Genomic DNA, 20874 nt, shown 5'->3' on the forward strand with positions numbered 1-20874 from the left:
TGACTAACTTGTTCGCTCTAATATAAGAGGACTCTTTCATGTGGGCTTGTAACTGCGTATGGTTGACTATATGGGAGGGCCACTGGAGTGCATGCAGGTCTGTTTTATTTTACTGACACTCGCACTGTAGTCTCACACAGCGACTATGTTTTTACATGTGGTTGCCTGATTCAAGTGGTTACCTGGACTTAGTGATGTGTGTGTGTGTGTGTGTGTGTGTGTGTGTGTGTGTGTGTGTGTGTGTGTGTGTGTGTGTGTGTGTGTGTGTGTGTGTGTGTGTGTGTGTGTGTGTGTGTGTGTGTGTGTGTGTGTGTGTGTGTGTGTGTGTGTGTGTGTGTGTGTGTGTGTGTGTGTGTGTGTGTGTGTGTGTGTGGCGTTATTCCACGGCAAACTCCCTCTCAGCATGTTAGCTGGCCTTTTTCTCTGTAAGGTTTGACCGGCCACTTGTCCTGTGTTGTTCTGATCATTAGCCTTCTAAAGTGGAAGCAGATGAGTCACCAAATTAAAGCAAAAACACGCTGACAGGATATGTGCTTATTTCACATTGTAACCTTAACATCTTGTATTGTGTGTGTGATTCCGGCATATTCCGCTATCTGTCAGTTGTAGTATTGTAAACTGACTAACTGGGCTTTTTAGCAATACCCCTGAAGAGCTGTGGTCCTAGAACATCAGTTATATTGTTAAATATATGCCGACTAGCAGCTGGCAGCTGTCCTTTATCTAATTTAACTTTTTAAATGTTTCATTTTCTTGCTGACTGAAAGGAGAATCACTGTAGACAAAAAGCACAGCAGGGCCATCTCTCCGGACAGCTATGAAGGACGAGCCGGCGTAGCTAAACCAGGCTATTTTTGTACCCGCCGAAGATTTGCTGGTGTCAGAATATTTAAATAGGTGAGCAAAATGTCAGTAGCATTAGAGCAATGAATATGGTGATGACTATGAGGGTACACTATGAGTGATTTTCTCAGACGAGATGGTCCACATTTGATTTGATCCAGAAATCCCCCCTTTAAGCCAAAGAAGCCCTGATGAGATGGAGAACTGTGATGGCGCCAGTAAGGATGACAGAATTGATGATAACGATGAAGGTGGCAATTATTTTGATCAAATGGGATGAGATCTGACAGGAGGAGATGATATTCGCGCGGTGCTCAGGTGTGCCATTTCTTAAATGCACCATTTGGCCATTTCCTCTCCCCACTAGTGTCCTTCTTCCAATATTTATAAGAGGGCAGGCTCTCAGAATACAGATAAGAAGCGGTGATATTTGCCCATCTAATTTTAAGACCCCACTTTGCATTGCTCCCCTTTTCTCAGTCAATATTTTCACGAGAGAGGTTTTGCCTCCCAAAACAAAAGAGCTGACCTTTTTAGGTATGTTGTTTGCATAGGAGTGCGTGCTGGCACATTCACAAAATCATTTTCGATTAGCATCTGTGTATAATAGTTTTAAATGTCCCCTTGTTCTGTTCACACAAATGTAAAAGGCCAGCATTCTGTGCCGCAGTTCTGTACTTTTATCACACTTGCGACTTGCGAGAGACATTTAGGAGTCGTTGGCTTTTATAGACTGCATCTCTCTCATGTGTCTTTACCAGGTATCACTCCCATCCTTCTATCGGCTCCTCCTCCTCCTCCTCCTCCTCCTCCTCCTCCTCCTCCTCTCCATCCTCCTTCTCTTTAGCTTGATGCCATTTTCTCTTGTCATCTCGGTGCAACCACATTCATAAACACATTTGTATTCGCCTCCACCATGTGTTCCCTGCCAAACATCCAATGAGTGCAATTTATTCCCATCAATAATTAACAGCAGGCTGCCTGTGTCTACCTGCCAAGGTGTCTCTGACACCCCCCTCCCTCTGATGGCGGAGCAGCATTCCCCTTGTGGGGGTGGACGGACAACCCTGGTGCGCATTGAGGAAGGTGTGAATCGCAAAGACGATTGCTAACACCGCAATGAGACTAGCCTCATTCCCTCACTCCCTCCGCTACATTTTGTCACATGTATCTCCTCAAAACAAAGTCATAAATAAAGAGCAAGAGGCTTTGAGCTCATTACATGAAACGCCACAGTAATTTCTTGCCTTGACGCCATTAAAACGCTTTTATTAAGTTGCCTTATTTTAAACACAGCTGGAAAGAAGACAGAAACAGAGGGAAATGCGAAGCGTCACTTGATTTTCTCTTCTTCCTCCAATGTAACACCCTGCTGTCTCTCTCCTCTTACTCCCCTTGGAATTTGGAAATACCAAGGCAGCAGAGATGAAACATTGCCTTCCTTTTGTCTTGCCCTCCCCCGGGGATGGTGACAGCGAGAGGGGAGGAGAGGAGCCATAATTAAGATACCTAAGGACACTTCCCCCCCTGCGCCTTCCTTCTGTCACTCACCTCTACCCATGTCACAGATAAGAGCACTTAGCTCAAGTGTAGAGTATGTGTGTGTATTCCAGTGTACATCTGTGTGAGTTTGATTGTGTATGTGTGTGAATACGTATATATTTTATATACATGCATGTGTTAATGTGAACGAATACAAAAGTACAAATGTTGGGAATGGTGTTTGTACTTTATCCACACCTTTGTTGTATCTGTTTGTGTGTTCGCATAATTTTGCGGGACGGTATTGTGACAGTATAACCACATTGTGTTATTAATATGACACATTTGTATTCTTGTTAGAAATGATGAATAATTGATTGGAGCTTTTGTAAGTGGCTTTTGTTTGTTTATTCATTGTGTTAGAAAGGATTTGATGAGAAGATTGATGCCACTCTCTTTTCTAGGAGGTGATTAGCCCTGTTTAGCAAATTAGCTCTTTCTAGTCCTTATGCTAAACTAATATAATCCCTTCTCAGATTTAGCACCAAACTAGAGCCAAGACATTAGAGTGGTATTGATGTTCTGATCTAACTTTGGCAAAAAGGAAAATAAGCGCATTTAACAAAAATGAAACGTGTGTGTGTGTGTGTGTGTGTGTGTGGGTGTGTGTGTGGTGTGTGTGTGTGTGTGTGTGTGTGTGTGTTGTGTGTGTGTTGTGTGGTGTGTGTGTGTGTGGTGTGTGGTGTGTGTGTGTGTGTGTGTGGTGTGTGTGTGTGTGTGTGTGTGTGTGTGTGTGTGTGTGTGTGGTGGGTGTGTGGGTGGGTGGGTGTGTTGGGGTGTGTGTGCGCGCATTTGCCTCCTCACACTGTGCACTCCATTCTCCATGTCACTTTGTCAGGTAGCTTTCCGAACTGTGGAAAACTGCCACGTTGAGCAGACAGAATGATAACAGGTAAACGCTGCCGTCGAGCTTCGCAAGATGCAAACCTGTCAACCAGGGCTCGCCCTCACTCTCCGCAGGCTGCTATTTTCCCCTTGAGCCAATCAGACTGAATTATGGGAAGGGCCGCCCTCGATTGTGGGTCTGTGATGGAGAGGTAATTCCACCTGACAGCTGCTTGCTTTCAGACAACAGCCAGTCTTTATGGAAATCACCCCTCCTATTCTCGCTGCAGTCGGCTTCTGCCGATAACAGCCCGAATGAAAACAAAGCTGTTTTTACTCTCCTCACATGGTTGACAGCCTAGAATTTGTAAAACAATTCTAACATGCTATATATTCTTACATTGTACGGCTGCTTTGATATTATACATGCTTTGGGCCAATATAAAAAAGAAATAGTTTTATTTGGATCTGATCAGAAATCCTATGATGAACATAAAGATAAAGGAAGAACATAAAGAGCATCCTTCAAAGATAAAATTACTTCCTGGTTTCTATTTTTTTTATCCTGGCATAGACAACATGTTAATTCTTCCACTGGAATATTATTTGAAAATAAGTTTAGTTTTTAATAAACAACTGTCGAACTACAATTAGGGCTGGACGATATAGACAAAAGGAAACACCACATTCATTCTGATTAAATACCTTAATTAATATTGCAAGTATATTGTGTGGTTGAATATTCGTACAAATATATTTACAAAGTAAGATTTTATAATATTCATCAGTTTTTTGGGATATAATGATGACTTATTAACCAATATACCGGTTGAGACCGTTTGGTAAGTTAAGAAAATAACATTACTTTAGGTTAACGGAGCATTTAAAACCATAAAAAGACAACATTCATACCATATTTACGATATCCAAAATCGACTATCTAGTCTCACATCCAGTATTGATTATTATCTATATGTTGCCCAGCCATAACTACCATCACCCCTCAACGTCTTACAATAAACTGTCTCTAGGTATCAAATTCTTCAATGATATTGATTTTGAACAGTTTCTTCCAATAACCAGATTTAAGCAGCAGGGTTGAAGCATGTGGGGCAGTGGGCCTCCATCCCTACCCTCGTACCAATAACCAATATGTATAAGGTTCACAGGAGCTACAGGCAGACAGAAAGGCGCTGCTTGCCCTTCACTTCACATTACAGTGTGGAAATTATACTAAAAGCATCATTAAAGTTCCTCCATGAAGTGAATCCCAAATGTTTATGATTACAGAGTGCTCGGCCCATCAACGGATGGTTTAACGGTGTGGAACGAACCGGAGTGTTCAGTCCTCTTCTGCCCCCTCTCATTTATTCCCTCTCTTTTTTCCCTTACCTCCTTCTCTTCTGCTGTCTTTTTCTTCCTCTCTCCTGGGGAAGATGTCCTGTCAATATTACATTTATATCATATGAAAAGCACGGATTCCCCCTCTGGGTGGTCTGCAGTCAGTCAGCAGTATTCTTATTATCCTTTAAAGGTGACTCCTCTGACGTCTTAGCTCCATTGGACCCGCGGTTGGGCTCAACGCAGGATGACCTCTGGGTGATAATCAAAGGACGGCTGACAGTGCTGTTGCTGACAACTGCTAGCCTAGTGAACCTGCCTTCCCTCCCCAAGCATGGGTTAAGTCTGGAGAGAATATATGTGGGGGAAATGCATCGTATCTTGTATTCAGCGGGATAATTGGACATACTTTGGGGATACAGGTGCACACTCAGCAGCAACGCTCACCTCTCCGTTCGATGTTTGCCACCTTGAATGCCACGGCATTTCCCCTCTGACATCCACCGCAGTGTTTGTTCGCGAAGCATATGGTGTCACAACACAGGCTGGTGATCAGCACTTTCCCCTGAAGCTGCCATCGACAAGAGCATCCTTAGGATTGTAGTCACTCACAGCATCTCATTTCCCTCCATATTTGTATCTACCATGCCTCCACATTTAAACTGAATGATGCTAGTTTGGCACATAAGCATGTCGGGTATCTACAGTGAACTACCTTCACTCATGGATTATTTTAACAAGCACTTGCAGCTTTATACAATCTGCAGTGGTGACAGTAGACACAGAGTGTATGTTGAATTCAATTGAGCTTCTTTACGTTGATATTCCTTTAAATATAATCACCTTAAATGTTGGAATTTCAGATACTCAGTTCCATCTTTCAGAGTTAATTCAACAGGCTTAAGATGATATCTTGTTGTCCTGTCTACCATGAGAGACATACATATTAATTAACAAATAGATTGATTCCCAAGAAACATCTGCACTGGCAGTGAGATAATCTCACTTTTAAAAACTAGATACTATCACTTGCTTAGGTGACATTTTGTGCAGTGTAGTTAGCTTCGCCGGCGCTGAGCACATCGTCCCCTCCCTGCTCGTCCTGCAGAAGTGATAGTTTTGAAGGGCAAAGCCAGGGAGAGACGGACCATCTGACGAGCACCGGATTCCAAGCACCTCCGTTGGCTTCCACTGTCTCTGCCGTCTAATTGCGCTTCAATCATCCGCGGGAGCGCTGCGTGCGGTAAATTATTTCACCGAGCACTGCGGATGACATGCCGAGGCTGCGAGCATGAGAGAGAGTGAGAAACTGAGGCCTAAGTAGAAATCAGTGAGAGCTGGGGTAGAACAAATAAAAATTAAGCAAAGAACGTAGGAAAGAGTGTGAGAAAAATAGAGTTGAGAAGGAGACAAGAAGTGGGAAATGCTGTGGAAAGAGAGGAGAAGAGACTGAGAGGCCTGCCAGCCATAACGTCGCCTCAGACAGACTTTACAGCAGGAGGACAGGCCAGCACTAAGAGTAAAGGCACAAACTTATCACTTATCAGGCAGAGACAGGGCCCCAAGGAGAAAAAGAAGGAAAGGGATAACTGGCAATCAGCATAACTCATCCTGCTGAAGACGCAGAGGAGACTCGCTGCTGTGTGAAATGGATACAGAGGAATCATTTGAGTATTATTACAATGTCGTCTTAACAGTTACAGCCTGTCATTAGGCTCTTTTTTGCAAGTGTTTTATTGGTTTCTATTATAGCAGCAAATAAATGGATCAAATTATTTGGAGCGGTTGTATTTATGTATGTGAATAGCCTCTATTCTGTTCCCAAATTAGTCCAAATGGCCTTGTGTCTGCATTGTAGGCTGGAAACTAGAACAGTGAAGGCCTGCAATGTGCATTTCTGCCATGTTTGCTTTGAAGCAAACATAAATATGGCTTTTTCAGGCTTGGTAATGGCCACAGTGTGCAGTTATTAGAATCTCTTTGATGTGGCAACTGTGCCAACCTGCTCGCCGTCTCTGTGAATTGATCTGGCTCAATTAGCGGGTCCGCAGAGACAGCGTCAAAGGACCCCGCTTTCCACACTCCACATTGACACACATAGACCAGGTGAAATGCTTTGCATTCAGTTACTGCCTGAGAAGACCACCTGCGCATATGAGCATATGGAAAATCAATGTGTAAAAGGAAAGGCTTTTTACCGAGATGATTGGTGCGTTCTTTTAACTAGTACACGTTTTTCACTCTAACTATCTACATTGTTGGTCTGCTCCTGTTTGTGTTAAACTGGGTTTGCCCCGTACACAATGAGCCCTCTCTTCCCTGATTCAGCTGACCCATTTCAATTTGTCTTCATCAGTCATACCAATTAACTCAGGGATTAGATTTATCAATGCCAGACATCCACAGTCCTTTCTGTATCTCACCATCTTTTCATTTATCCATCCATGCTTACTTATCTATGCTATTCAGTGCTGTTCAGACTCAACACAGCGCTTCTTGGCATTCTGCTTTGAGCAGGCGTCTGTTGATGTACATAAAGAGAGAGCACCAGGCACCTTTCTGTCATTGCATTTTATGTGTCGGAAATGCTTCTTCAAGGCTACTTAGCTTCTATCCTCTGAAGAACTGTAATTTTACTTTGAGTGGTACTCATGAACCCTATTTTTTCTGTCAGTGTTACAAAAGGTTGATGGAAAAAACTAGGGATTAATTAAGCTGGCTAGAGTCACAAAAAATGGTCCTTAGGTGCTTTTATTAACAGCCAACAATGCTGAAAACACAAAGTAACAAGGATTTACATAAAGAAAACAAAACCTCTATATATATATATATATATATATATATATATACAGCTCGTGGACATAGGACTGGTACCTCTCTGCTCTCCTGCCACAGTCAGACTCCCTCCTAAAAACACTGTGGCCAGGGGTTATACATGTTAAGCCCCTCCCCATAGGACAATCCACTATTTATACCCCTAACCAATGTCATTCTTATCTACAAACACATTCACAATGCAAGGCAAATTACCCAAACACAACAGATCAAATAGGTCAACATATTCTATCTTTCTGACCACAGAAGCTTTAAAACAATAACATTGTTATACTTGCAAGAAAATTGCCGCCCATGCACTACATGGTATAGTCCAATTGAGCACAGGTGTTTTCACTGATTGAGCCTCTACTTAAGCCTCTACTTAAAGGTGGGGTAGGTAAGTGTCAGAAACCGGCTCGAGATACACTTTTTGTTATATTCCATGGAATGCTCTTAACATCCCGATAGCAATGAATATCTCAAGTGCTTTGACAAAAAATCCATAAAAAATGTCATCTGTAGAAGCCGTAATACTGTAAAAAGTACAACCTACCTACCTGTCAGCCTTCCATCGGGGCACAAACTTATCTCGTGCCCTCATTGGTCATGTGCACGTTCGTGTGTGTTGGAGGAGGGGCTCTATAAGGAAGTGGCAGATTTTTCTCCGGTTGTGTATTTTCAAATTCTAGCGATCTCGAGCCGGTTTCTCAAACTTACCTACCCCACCTTTAAGGCTGCTTCTTTCTGTTGCTCTGTTTGGCCTTCACAACCTTGAAGGAGAGGGTAAGCAGGTTACTTGTATATGACTTCCAATAAATCTGTTTTGGGTTTTATTTTATCAATGTCCAGCTAAGTTATTAATGTGTTTCCCTCAGTGTGTCTTTTACCATGCCCCTATGCCAACTGTGATGAAGGCTTCTTCTTCACAGTCAGTTTCTGTCACTTCTATTTTCACTGCTTATATCTGGCCTCTGCAATATAAAGCACTGCCTTTTCCTCCTTAATGCGTAAAAAACACACCTGGTAATCCACGAGTTACTGGATTGCACCAGGTGTATAGCTAGTGTCAGATCGGCTTTAAAATGACAAATTCAAGACAGACACACGCACACACGCACACACACACACACACACACGAAGAGCGTTTCCAAAAAGAAAAGAAAATCATTAGATCATATGCAAAGATTTAGTATCACAAACTATGCGCTGCGTTCAGTATTTGCATTGCATGAGTTAAAGTTAATACAAATGCCGCAGTAATGCATATTTTGACTACTCTTGATGCAAGCTTTCACACAGAATTGACAATCAGCATATGTGTTTGCATATTTTGTATGATCCACTATGCAACACTGGGGCCACCATGCATTTTTACTTATTCATTCATGTATTCATTTTACTCATAATAAACTGCAAGATTGACAGCATCTGCAGTACATGTATATTGCCAGATTTGATTCGACAGGTAGAAATGTAGTAACAGAGTGCATATGCCGCAGAATCAATTCATATGGGGGCTCAAAGTGTCCAATTGTAGCAAACAGTAAAATATTTATTTTGTCTCTCTAAGAGCCTTAGCTTTGGCCAAAGACATACAGATCCTCTATTCTCATAACATTGTTACACGCTTGTAAGCCACTGTGTAATTGTGTGAAGTCAGTATTGCTACCATCACACTCAAAGTGACTATATTAAATCATAAATTCATATTTAACTCACCAGAAAAGCTAACTTGATTAATGCAAACTTTCTACTGCAGTGCCATAAGTCTGCATGCCAACTTTAAGCTACTGTGTTAAGTACGACTGGTTGCACGCATATTCCATTGCACTGAGAGTCACTCTACATAGATCATGTTTAATGTTAGAACTGGGTGATGCGGCACAGTCAGACCAGAGCCTGTATCAGTGCTCACGTTACAGATATAGCTGCACTTCAACGGTGTTATGGTGCAAAGTGGCCGATGCTGATGTTCTACTGTGTCCCAACCTCAATTATTTACTTCCAAGGTATCCATATACATTAAAACAAGCATAATATTACTTAAAAAATAACTCTCTTAGATGATGTAACAACTGTTTGGATTTTTGTTGTGGTCACAAGTAAAAATTATTTCTACTTCTGCAAAATGATGTGTTTTCTGGGAATTTGGCATGGCTGACTTTACCCACAAGCCTCGGCTGCCATTCATACTCTTTGGAGAAGAGGCCAGTCAGAGGAAGTGAATTTAAAAACTCTAGTAGAGGATAAAATACTCAAGGACCCACTGATGATTTACGATTCAGATTTTGTTTTCAATTTTCCCAATAATGTTAAGGTGACCGTTGGGGTCTACTTAAAGGTGGGGTAGGTAATTTTGGAGAAACCAGCTCGAGTGCGCTAGAATTTGAAAATACACAACCGGAAAAAATCTGCCACTTCCTTACAGAGCCCCTCCTCCAACACACACGAACGCGCACATGACCAATGAGAGCACGAGATAAGTTTGTGCACAGATGGAAGGCTGACAGGCAGGTAGGCCATTACTACGGCTTCCACAGATGACCTTTTTTTATGGATTTGTTGTCAAAGCACTTAAGATATTCATTGCTATCGGGATGTTAAGAGCATTCCATGGAATAAAACAAAAAGTGTATCTCGAGCCGGTTTCTGAAACTTACCTACCCCACCTTTAAAAGCTTTAAAGCACAACGTCTGTGTACCTTTTGAGTTTTTATCAAAGCACCAGATATTTTATGACAGAGCTTTTAATCTTTTTAACTAATGATTTAAACATTGTCTACGGGAACAAATAAATGGGACTATTACTTCTGGAAGCAGGCACATCCGTAACAGCTAGCACCCACTCACTATATTGTGGATTGACACTTTATATGTATTACTGTTTGTAGACGAAAGGACATTGTAAGTCATTTATTTGTAAGTGCCTCACCAGTATAGCTATAACAAATGTGTGTTCTAGCAGAAAAAACAAGGTGGTAAAAGCAATTCCTAGCTTTTATTATAGATAGTTTACTTTGTATTCACTAATAGCCATCTTTATCGGCATACTATCAGACATGCCTCTTCCCTTTATTTTAACCAGCCGAACTCATATCATTAACTACAACTGCCCTTATTATGACTCCTGTCTCTTTACCTCTATGATCACTTTACTTTCTCTATGCACCATATCAACCTATTTAACAAACTCTACGGCCAAGCCATGTTAAATTATACTGACTGTTTCCATTTCCAGTGGCTTCAATCATATGTGAGCGGTCTGCAGGAAGAGGCAGCAGAGCAGGGTAGATCAGGGCTGTGTCCTGCTTAGGGTTGATGAACCAGCTCTCTGACACCAACACAGTCCCTCATTCTGCCTAATGAGGAAGAGCAAAGCCAGAGTATCGGGTCCCTTTCCATCCTTTTTATCTCCCTGACAATGCTCCCACTAGTCTCTATGTGTGAGTCTGTGGACACGGCCGTGCTAAAGATAAAGGCTGGAAAGGGAGATGAGAAAATCTCACATCAAAATATCAAACAGTCTAGATTGTGCGAAGTTGTATTTTGTGTGATGTACATTTTTTAGGCTTTAATCGGATTAAGTCTACAACTTGTATTGTATGTCAAAGAGATAATTAGAAGAAGAAAACGCTATGATGATCTCCTTGCTCTGCTGAGAAACATAGGAGGATTCTCGGCCTTGTATTAGAGATCTCAAAAGTCGAGGCCAGCCTAGTTTTGTTTTTACTCTGAAGGGGTCTAGCCCTCAGGATCTCAGGCCCTGTGGAAACACGTATATTGCAAGTACGTAAAAAAGAGGATTTACCTGCTACGGGGTCCAGATGGACTAAGAGATGGTCAGCAGTTCAGGGGGAGACATTTCAATTGGACGGGTAGATGTATGGCACAAAAGTGTCTTGGCACCCTCTGAGGTGATTTCAGATCATTGCCTCTCCTTAAAGTGATTTACATCAAAAACAAAACATCAGCACCTTCCTAAAAAAGACTCTCTTACTTAAGTTGTCACTGTTGCTTTGCACAGCTTGGGGGTCTCAATAATAAAGCAGTTTATTTGAGAATTTTGTTTTCGAAAGAGTCTGTCATCCATTTTATTTCTTTTTCTTCTTATTTATTTATACAGACTCTCTTTTTGTCTCTACACAGTATCAATATTTTTGTCTGCGTGCGTTGTGCTGTCTTGTTGTCGTCTCTCTTATTTTCTGATGGCCCTGTTATCTCCATTTGTCTTTGTTATATCTGTCGCGGATTCTCATTCCTCCACTCCAGCCTGAGAACGCTGTTATTCTGTCTGCTTCACTTGCTGTATGCTTGATGTTTGGCCCAAGTGCTGTTTTAGTTGTGCTTTCCTTGTGATATCACAGCATTGTTTTCACTTGTATCTCCGTATTCTTCATGCCATCTTAGTGTTGTGTGAGGGTTATCTTGCTGCCATCTCTGGTTTTATCTTTGCATTATCTCTTGGGTTATCTCAGCGCTGTTGTCCCCGTGTTATCAAATGCCACCATCAAGGTGGTGACCTTTCTCTCTAAAACGTCTTAAAATGCTCCCAGGGATGTCTTGGCCGTTCCTTTTAGGTTTCTCTGACTGTCAAGGATAATTATTATGAATTTTTGGATTCTATCGTATCGACTCATTTTTGTGGATGCTGGATGTCAAAATATTAGATTGTACTTGCTTTTTTATCCTGCGTGTATGCTTCATAGCTTTCTCTTGGTTGTGTACATTTCCATATGAGTTCAGACATGTTTAGCTCTAAGGGATGTCTTTGTTTCTGCCAGCGACCACGTTTCGTCTGATACCATCATTTGCCTGTGTTTACACCACTGCGAGTCTGTGTTGTTACATTTGATACAGAGCATGGTATGATTCAAAGCAGATGGCTGCCTTTTTCCTGAGGACTATGACAGCTGAAGAAAGTTTAAACTGAGGATGGGTAAGGGAGGAAAAACCAGTGATGTGATTACCATCAAACCTTCCTCTCAGTGGAGGGAGCATCCATCCGCATCCTTCTCTGCTCGCTATGTGACATAGATACAAAATGTCTCCCAGGCTAAATTGTATAGCCGTACACACACTCCTCACAGATTCATTTTGAAGTAAGCAATCAAACAGAATCTGCTCTTTTGCCTCCATGTAGTGAAATAAGAGTTGAGACCCCTTAAATATGTACTCCAGGCTGTTTGCACATCAGTCGATCAGCTAATGCTTCCCTTCCTTCCCTTTTGCTCCAAATGTGCTGCTTCTTATTGACGGTGAAGTTTACATCTTCCTCTGGTGCTTTATACACTTCCTTTACCGGATATCTAATATAAGACCTTACGGCCTCCTCAGTCTCTGCTACAGGAGATTTGTATGCCATATGTTTTAATAGCAGTGATATGACCCGAACTATAGCAGCCACAGCCAGTCGTCCCTTATTATTACGGAATATACACCTCATAACTGTCAAGCTAGCTGGTGGGGAGGCACTGTCATGTTGAATAATGAGCAGTCTCTCTGAGGCCCCTCTGAGAGATTAGGTTAACATATAGCCATGCTTTTGTTCACTAACTCACATCGCTCCCTATCCGGACTGAATGCTACTTGATTTGAACCAACTGTGTTCGGATACAGCCCAAACTCAAGAGGAAGTATGGTTTTCCTTTTTTATAGAGCAAGAAACTTCCTTTCCAAGAACTTCAACTCTTGGATATGGTTATTCCAAGAAATAATTAGGGTGAGGAATGTCATATAATCAAATAGTTGTTCTGGATAACTCATTTCATCTGTAGAAAGGGTTAGAATGTGTTATTGTACCGTTTGGTTCATTAGGGAAACACATTTCTGACATTATGCCCCAAATGATTATATTCTTGCAATAAAAGTTTTAGTGTTACCTGTTCAATGTTCCTCTCCCAAAGTGGTGCTCAGACAGATCTTCCGGCTATTTGTGAGACATGCCCTATACGTTTATACTGATTAACTGAAAAACCTTCATATGTATGCGTTGTGCAATGTCTAATATAATTGAGTTCATTTACCTGATTTCAACAGCTCTACCACTTTGTGTACCTTTATCCCACCCGTTGTTAGTCTGTTACATTAATTCATATGTCCACATTTTACTGTATGACTGTGAACTCAAACGCAAATTAGCTGCTACCATCTGTAATGGTTTTAATCTCTGTGTGGTCTAACTGTAACATACAATTACGCATTATGATTGGGTCCATTGTCTTTTTTCTTTTGTCATGATTGTGAGATGGCTATTGTATTTTTTCCAGGGATGCCAGTGAAAATCCATAATCCATACAAAAGCGAATAGCAAGTATGACTCAACTTTATATTGTAACTATGGCAGAACAAAGTGTCATTGTTTGGGCTGTCCACTACATATTGAGTACCCTTTATGTAGTATTACAAATGTTTTTCAGTGCCATGCAGTCAAAAAACAATAAACCAAAAATGACATGTTTTTGTTTCATGGTTTAAATCGTTGCATCTGACTTACAGCCTGAAGACTTATTTTCTACTGATAAGTCAGTTTTGTGATCCCCATGGAAACGGTCACATGCTGTTTCAAAAGCTGACAGCTAGAGTTGTTGTTGTTGCCTCAAGTGAGAATAAGATGGAGGGGAGAGAGAGAGAGAGAGAGAGAGAGAGAGAGAGAGAGAGAGAGAGAGAGAGAGAGAGAGAGAGAGAGAGAGAGAGAGACGAGAGAGAGAGAGAGAGAGAAGAAGGGATCTGAAGAACCAAGGGAAGTAGAGATGTGACTCCAATCAAATTATTGGCCAATCAAGTCATAAGGTGAGTAATTCAAGGCCTACATCGACGGCCCTAATCTGATTGCGCGTGCATTAGGGGCTCAAAGGAGGGCTCTTAGCGAGCATGTTCAGTGGGGGGTCTTGGAGGAAAGGGGGCTTTGATGGGAGACAAGAGGGATTTGCTTCTGGTGAAAGTGTGTGTGTTTGTGTGTGTAACACTGGGGTTGTTGACATGATGCCTGCCTCTCTACATTTTGGAGAAATACTGTTAAGAAAAGAAAGCTAGGGGTACCGGGAGGTTTACAAAGCCTCTCTGTTGCCATCTGTTTCACTGACTTTGTCCAATGGCAACATCTCATTTGCCCAATTACAGAGCAGGATTATGATGTGTTTATTTCCTGCCTATGGGCTCCCTGGCCACATCTGACTCATGTTTTAGGTAGGGAAGTATCATCCATCCTCTAATGAGTCCTGCCAGGATAGCCTAGTTAAAGTCACATTGTTATTTTGACTTCTAATAGCGTTTTATTTTTACACACAAGGTATGTATATAACAAGATTGCATATTGATTTAATGCCGCATTTGCATGGAGGTAGTCCTTGACTGAGCCGGATATAGGGGGGCGGGTTCACTATGAAATCTCTGAGGCCAACAAGGAGGGGGTGAAAAGCAGCTTGCCAGGAGAGCTTACACCTGGAAAAACAGGGCTATGGGGCCAGCCATTGAACGGAAGGGGGGGAGGAACAAAAGGCCAGGCCCCCAGAAAGCTCAGCATCTGAAACTAGTGTTGAGTGCTAATCGTGCTCAGTTTCAGCATCTCGGGGCCTTGGAGAAAAGAAATCCTGGCATGTTTCTGAGCTGATTTGCATGTGGAGGGTTCCTGAATTAGTGACCCCCCTCACAACAACCCATACATCTACACAGGCATATACACCCCATGCTCCCCCCCCTCCGCTTTGGGATCTGCAATGTCGAAACAGCTGCCAAGGGAACAGCTTGTCTCGGATAGAGTGAGAGAGGGGAGAGAGGGATCACTGGGGGAGGGAAGGTAATCAGTTTTTAGAAAAACACTGCCTCCCCATCCCCTGCCAAGAGCTAGTTTGTGTTGGGGCTTTTTCTTCTTCCAGGCCAGCGTAGTCCTGGCACTGTGACTCCAGCCACCCACCTCTCACCGCGCTTAATTCAACAATGGGGCTTTAAGTCGTAAACTGACCAAAACAACAGCCAAACAGAACGGGGTTTCGATGTGTGTCTGTTTCTCTGTGTGTGTCTATCTGGGACTGCTACACTTGTTCTCGTTTCAGCCATATGCGTATTAGTGGGTGACAGTCAGGCGTTCATAAAAAAAGGCTCAACCAACACAGCACCAGTTGAACAAATGTAACAAGCGTATGCATGGTGGATCTAGTTTGACACACGCCGCGTGCCGTAGACCGAGGACGAATAAACAAGAGCGTCCTCCCGTTCCCTAATAAAGCTTGTCAGCTCAAGAGGAAGTGACAGGTTCAACAATGTTCCTGGTTAACACAACAACCTATGAATAACCTCATCTCATGGAACATATGGCCCTTCCATCAAGCATGCTGCAAACAAGCGGCACGTGTGAATTAAGGTGTCACTCCAAGAAGCTCATCGCGGCGATGCTTGTGTGTAACCTCGGATATCGACGGCTTTATTGTCTCAGCAGTCAAATTCATCAGTATTGTTCCGACTTTGATTACAAGATTTCACTTTTTAATTGATGCTAGTCATGTTTTGTGGCAGAAACTGCATTGAACAACTAATAAAAAGCAAATAAAACGAAAAGAGCTAGTATATGATTAACTTTATTATTCACATCAACACATCTGTATTGCCAAGACTTCGATGTGAGTCTTTTTCATTACAAACAGAGGACTACTGCATGTTAAGTGGCTTTATGTTTGTATAATAACAAAGTGTATGCATATCCTCAGCTGCAATATAATTCAGTCCGGATGTGTTCCCCTCCTGTAGCCTGGGAACCAGTTAAACATGTTTGACTGAATAATCCAAGAGCCAGTGCTCACCGATGCAGCATCAATTAAGCTCAAGTGAAGGGTCGATTAGTCTTCAAAATAATTGAGAGGAGCTGCACTGCGTTCATGTGAACCCACTGCTTTTTTTCTCCGGGCATAGGCTTGGGAAGAGAGAAGTCAATGCAATCGCCACCACAAGGGAGAGTTATCTGTTTACACACTGTGCGGATGTATACAAGTCGTCTCTGTCAGACTTTTAATCACTTTTAGAACCTTTTGAGATGCTGTACAGCAGTACGGGGAATAGCTTTCACCGTTTAGGGAGTCAGGGGAGGGGAGCGAGAGGAAGAGATTATTCAGATGCTCCGCTGGCTACTAGTCCTTTCCTCCACGTCCCTCTCTTCCTCTTCTCTCTCCTCTCTTTCCTCTCCACAAAGGTATGTTTAATACATAAGGGTCTAATTGCTAACACAGCTGCTGCTCCATCGTCCCTGTCTGGGTTTAGCACTGGCTTCCCCTTCGCTCGACTCATACTCTGTAGTAAGGAGAGAGGCCATAGTAATGGACCTCAAACATTACCGTGCTTTTTACAAATTATTTTCTCTATTTTGAAGCCTTTCCTATTCAAATGATTCCTCCTTCTTCCCACCCCGTAGATGTTGTTTGCGGTAAAGAGTCTTCTTATCACCCATGCTTAAAGTGCTTTACTAGAATTGAACGAGTTTGCTCTACCCAATTACCGATAAAAAAAAATAATAATTGGGAGGAATTTTAACATCTGAGATTTGCTTCCATTCAGCCAAAAGAGCATCAATGAGGTGGGACGCTGATGTTGGGCGATGAAATGGCGCCGTTTCACAATATTTCTAATTTGCAAGTTATGATACGCAACATTGGATCAATAACTCTACTGTCAAAGCAAATGCCATACTCACGACCCCGGCATGAGCAGTCATGATCCCAGAATCAGACATGTTTGCTTTTTGCATGCATTTGTATAGCACTATCCTCAACCGATATTCTACATGAAAGTGGGAAAACCATTACTTTATGAAGCCTTGCATTGTGTCACGGGGTATTTACAGACTGCTGTTCGTATAAAGTCCCCCCCCCATTTTATCACTGGTTCTGCTGATTAACTGTATATTTTCCTGCCGTGTTATTCACCATCCACCTCCTCCATATGAAAGGCAGCTTCTCTCTCTCTCTCTCTCTCTCTCTCTCTCTCTCTCTCTCTCTCTCTCTCTCTCTCTCTCTCTCTCTCTCTCTCTCTCTCTCTCTTTCTCTCTCTCACTTGCTCTCACGCTCCTACTTTCCCCCGCTGCATTAATGGATGCAAATGGAGGCGTGTGCAGGGGGAAAGGAGCTGACATTTATGCCTCTGATTAGAACATGCAGCCCCAACGCTTTGTAATTGATTGCAGTCATGGACAGCGCACACTCACCCATACCCTCTCTTAAAGGCCCGTACCACTTTCTGCATCTTATTAGTGTGTCTCCAACCCACACACTACCAAACATTTAGATATGATATGCACGCACACACACACACACACACACACACACACACACACACACACACACACACACACACACACACACACACACACACACACACACACACACACACACACACACACACACACACACACACACACACACACACACACACACACACACACACACAGGCACAGTTGCTCATACAGTCACAGTACACACACACACACATACAGTATACAGACCAACCCACATAGTCCGCCTCACTGCACCCATTTGAATAAGAAGCTTTTTAATGGTTGCTCGCTTCGACTTCAAGGCCAAGTCATTCTGGAGAAGCCGAGCTAACATGACTAGAGATTGGTTGATCCGCTTCCTCTCGATCAATACTCGGGCTCGACCCCTTGAACTGTGATAATCCTGGAAACAGTGTCAGAGGTCAGGGTGATGAGGTGCTTTTCACATCATCAGTCAAAGAGTTAATTTCAGGAGGCAAACGCTGGGAAAGAGGTAGGAGTTCAAATGTTGGATACCGGGTGGGAAACATGAGAGAATGAGCAAACGTGTCTGGGAGCGGAATAGGAGAATTAAGGGGGAGAGTGAAGGAAAAATAGAGGTTATAGAGGAAAAAGAAGCTCACTGTGAAGGAAGATGAGAGAGCAATGGAATAGACGCTGAGGGCAGAAATGTGCTGATTATTGTGTCAGGCTTTTTTGTTATTTGTGTATTTTGCGTGTGTGCATGTGTTTTAAATCTGTCCAGTTCAGTGTGAGCTTATTTGCTTGTGGTTGCATTCCCATTCTGCCTGCTTACTCGCATGGATCTTTGCAGGCTCCCTCGCAGTTTGTGTGCATCACTTTGAATGTAAATGTGTGTGTGTGTGTGTGTGTGTGTGTGTGTGTGTGTGTGTGTGTGTGTGTGTGTGTGTGTGTGTGTGTGTGTGTGTGTGTGTGTGTGTGTGTGTGTGTGTGTGTGTGTGTGTGTGTGTGTGTGTGTGTGTGTGTGTGTGTGTGTGTGTGTGTGTGTGTGAGGGGGCAGCAGGAGTGTGTGGCAAGGTGCTGTACGGTAATTAGCATCATTCTCACCAGGGAAGTGTGATGTGTGGAGGGCCCATTAAACACATTGCGGGGACAAACACTGAGCCTCAGCCCTGTTCTGCTGACTAGTAGGCCTCCTCTAACACACACACACACACACACACACACACACACACACACACACACACACACACACACACACACACACACACACACACACACACACAACACAAACACTCCTAAATCACATGGCCTGCCAACTTCAGCGCCACATAGCTTTTCACACACAAACTCAGTCATATTTCAACATTTCTCTCTGAATTAATTGAGACTAAGTAATCAGCCAACAATGAAAACAAAAATAAATATATCCTAAAAGTGTCCCACCAAAGTCCTATCCTTTCTGGTATCACATAGTGTCCTTTATTCAATATTTAAATATTTATTCCAGGTTAAAATAATTTCACATATGAAAAAGTGGATGAGATCAGATCCATCCATGTTATTCCTGCATACACACTCACACACATTTAGAGACACATGACACACACTCATTCACAGGAGCACACACACACAGGGGTTGAGCGGGGGTGTAAAATTATGCTGCGTTAGCTGGCGTGCAATGTTTGTGCTAATGAAGCTCTCTGTCCACATAGGCTGATAACTTGCTGATGACTCGATACTTCTGCCAGAGAGGTCTGAAGCACGGTGTGAATACTGAAGCAGGTGTAGCCCGTGGTGTCGGTGTATTATTAGCTGAAGGTGTTTATTTGCTTTTGCCCCTAATATTGGGACGGATGACTAAAACCTGCACCAGCCAATCCTTATAATTCCCCCCATAAATGTTATTTTTACAGTTTTCTCTGTGAGAACTATTTCATCTACCGCTCATACTTTTCTACTTTTTTTTCAAAGACAGCAAATCATTTCATTTGTTGAGAGAAAGATCAATTTAATTCAGTTAACCGTTTGTTCAAGCCTGGTGTTAATCTCATACTTCTGCATAAGATTCTTTTTTAGCAACCACCTTGATTTTAGAGATTTAAGAGACAAACGCAATGTCAACGAAAGCCCTGTGGTTATGGGAGCTATAGGGTTTATAGACCTTTTGAGTCTATAGTTTGAAAATTAAAAAAGTGTAAGGATTGTTCCTACATTTAAGCTGGTAAATAGGGAAATTGAATAAAATAATATAGGAAACATTTCCTTCAGGCCCAAAATATTTAAGAATTTACGATAACAGAATAAGCGATATTAAATCACCCGAGTGAAATGTGAGTTTATTAAGCCTGAGGGTGGCAATTAATTGCCAGTTTGTGCAGGTGTGTTCCAGTCTTTCTCATCTCGCAACACCTAGTTAGCTTCCACTTACCTCCCTTCTCTCTGTAATAGACAGTGAGGGTTTGTTGCCTAACTTGTTTGTTGCACATCTGCTTGTTATCTCACAAAGGAGCTGGCACACAATTGAGCCTGACCTTACAGAAGTGCTTTGTCATTTAAAAGTGCACACACACAGTCTTACCCAAAAACATTCAAGAGACATCATACTCCCACACGAGGGCATACCGTTGCCTTTCACGTCCCCTATCCAGCTCGGGGAACAGTAATTAGTAAGTGCCCCCAGGCCTCTTGACAGCCTCCTTCTGACAAGAGGAAAGGGCAGGGTGACATTTTTGGTCGGCAACACACCGCAGTCATTGTGCTGCATACTTCACACATTTACCAGAAGGGTTGAGAGTTCAATTCCCTAAGCCCGGTCTGAGCTGTTAGAGCTTTCAACCTTTTCAGACAACTCTCTGCGCAAGGATGACATACTGGTGCAAAAGGGCCCCGGCGCTGAATGTCCTTTGGGATATCGGCACCTCATCTTCTTTGTTTAGACTTTTAACGGCCTTGGGAGACTTAGACGTCTCCTAAGCACCATCTATAAATGATACTTTCTCCACTCGAATGCTCAGAAGCTGATGAACTCCTCACTAGAGGACCGCACACAGTGGAGTTTTAAAACGATTAAGTCTTGACGTTTTTCTGTGTTTTAGAAGTCTGGGCAGCAACATTAGTTTGGTGATATGAGAGAGGCAGCCCCTACGGCTCGTCCATGCAACAAAAAGGCAACGGGAGATTGGGAGGAAAAGAAAATTAACCGTGTCACAGACACTGATATAGAAGGAGACAGATGGTAAAGTCCTATAAAAGAGGGAGCTGCAGCCTCTTAATCTTATCTTAAT

At 42.6% G+C, this 20874-nt stretch overlaps 1 protein-coding gene across 5 annotated transcripts in view; it reads left to right on the top strand.

The window, feature by feature from the left end:
* Nucleotides 1–20874, top strand: part of LOC117454713 (RNA-binding motif, single-stranded-interacting protein 3) — a 310119-nt gene that overhangs the window by 186029 nt on the left and 103216 nt on the right. The window lies entirely within an intron of this gene.

The sequence above is a fragment of the Pseudochaenichthys georgianus genome, chromosome 11 (genome assembly GCF_902827115.2).
Source record: "Pseudochaenichthys georgianus chromosome 11, fPseGeo1.2, whole genome shotgun sequence".
NCBI lineage: Eukaryota > Metazoa > Chordata > Actinopteri > Perciformes > Channichthyidae > Pseudochaenichthys > Pseudochaenichthys georgianus.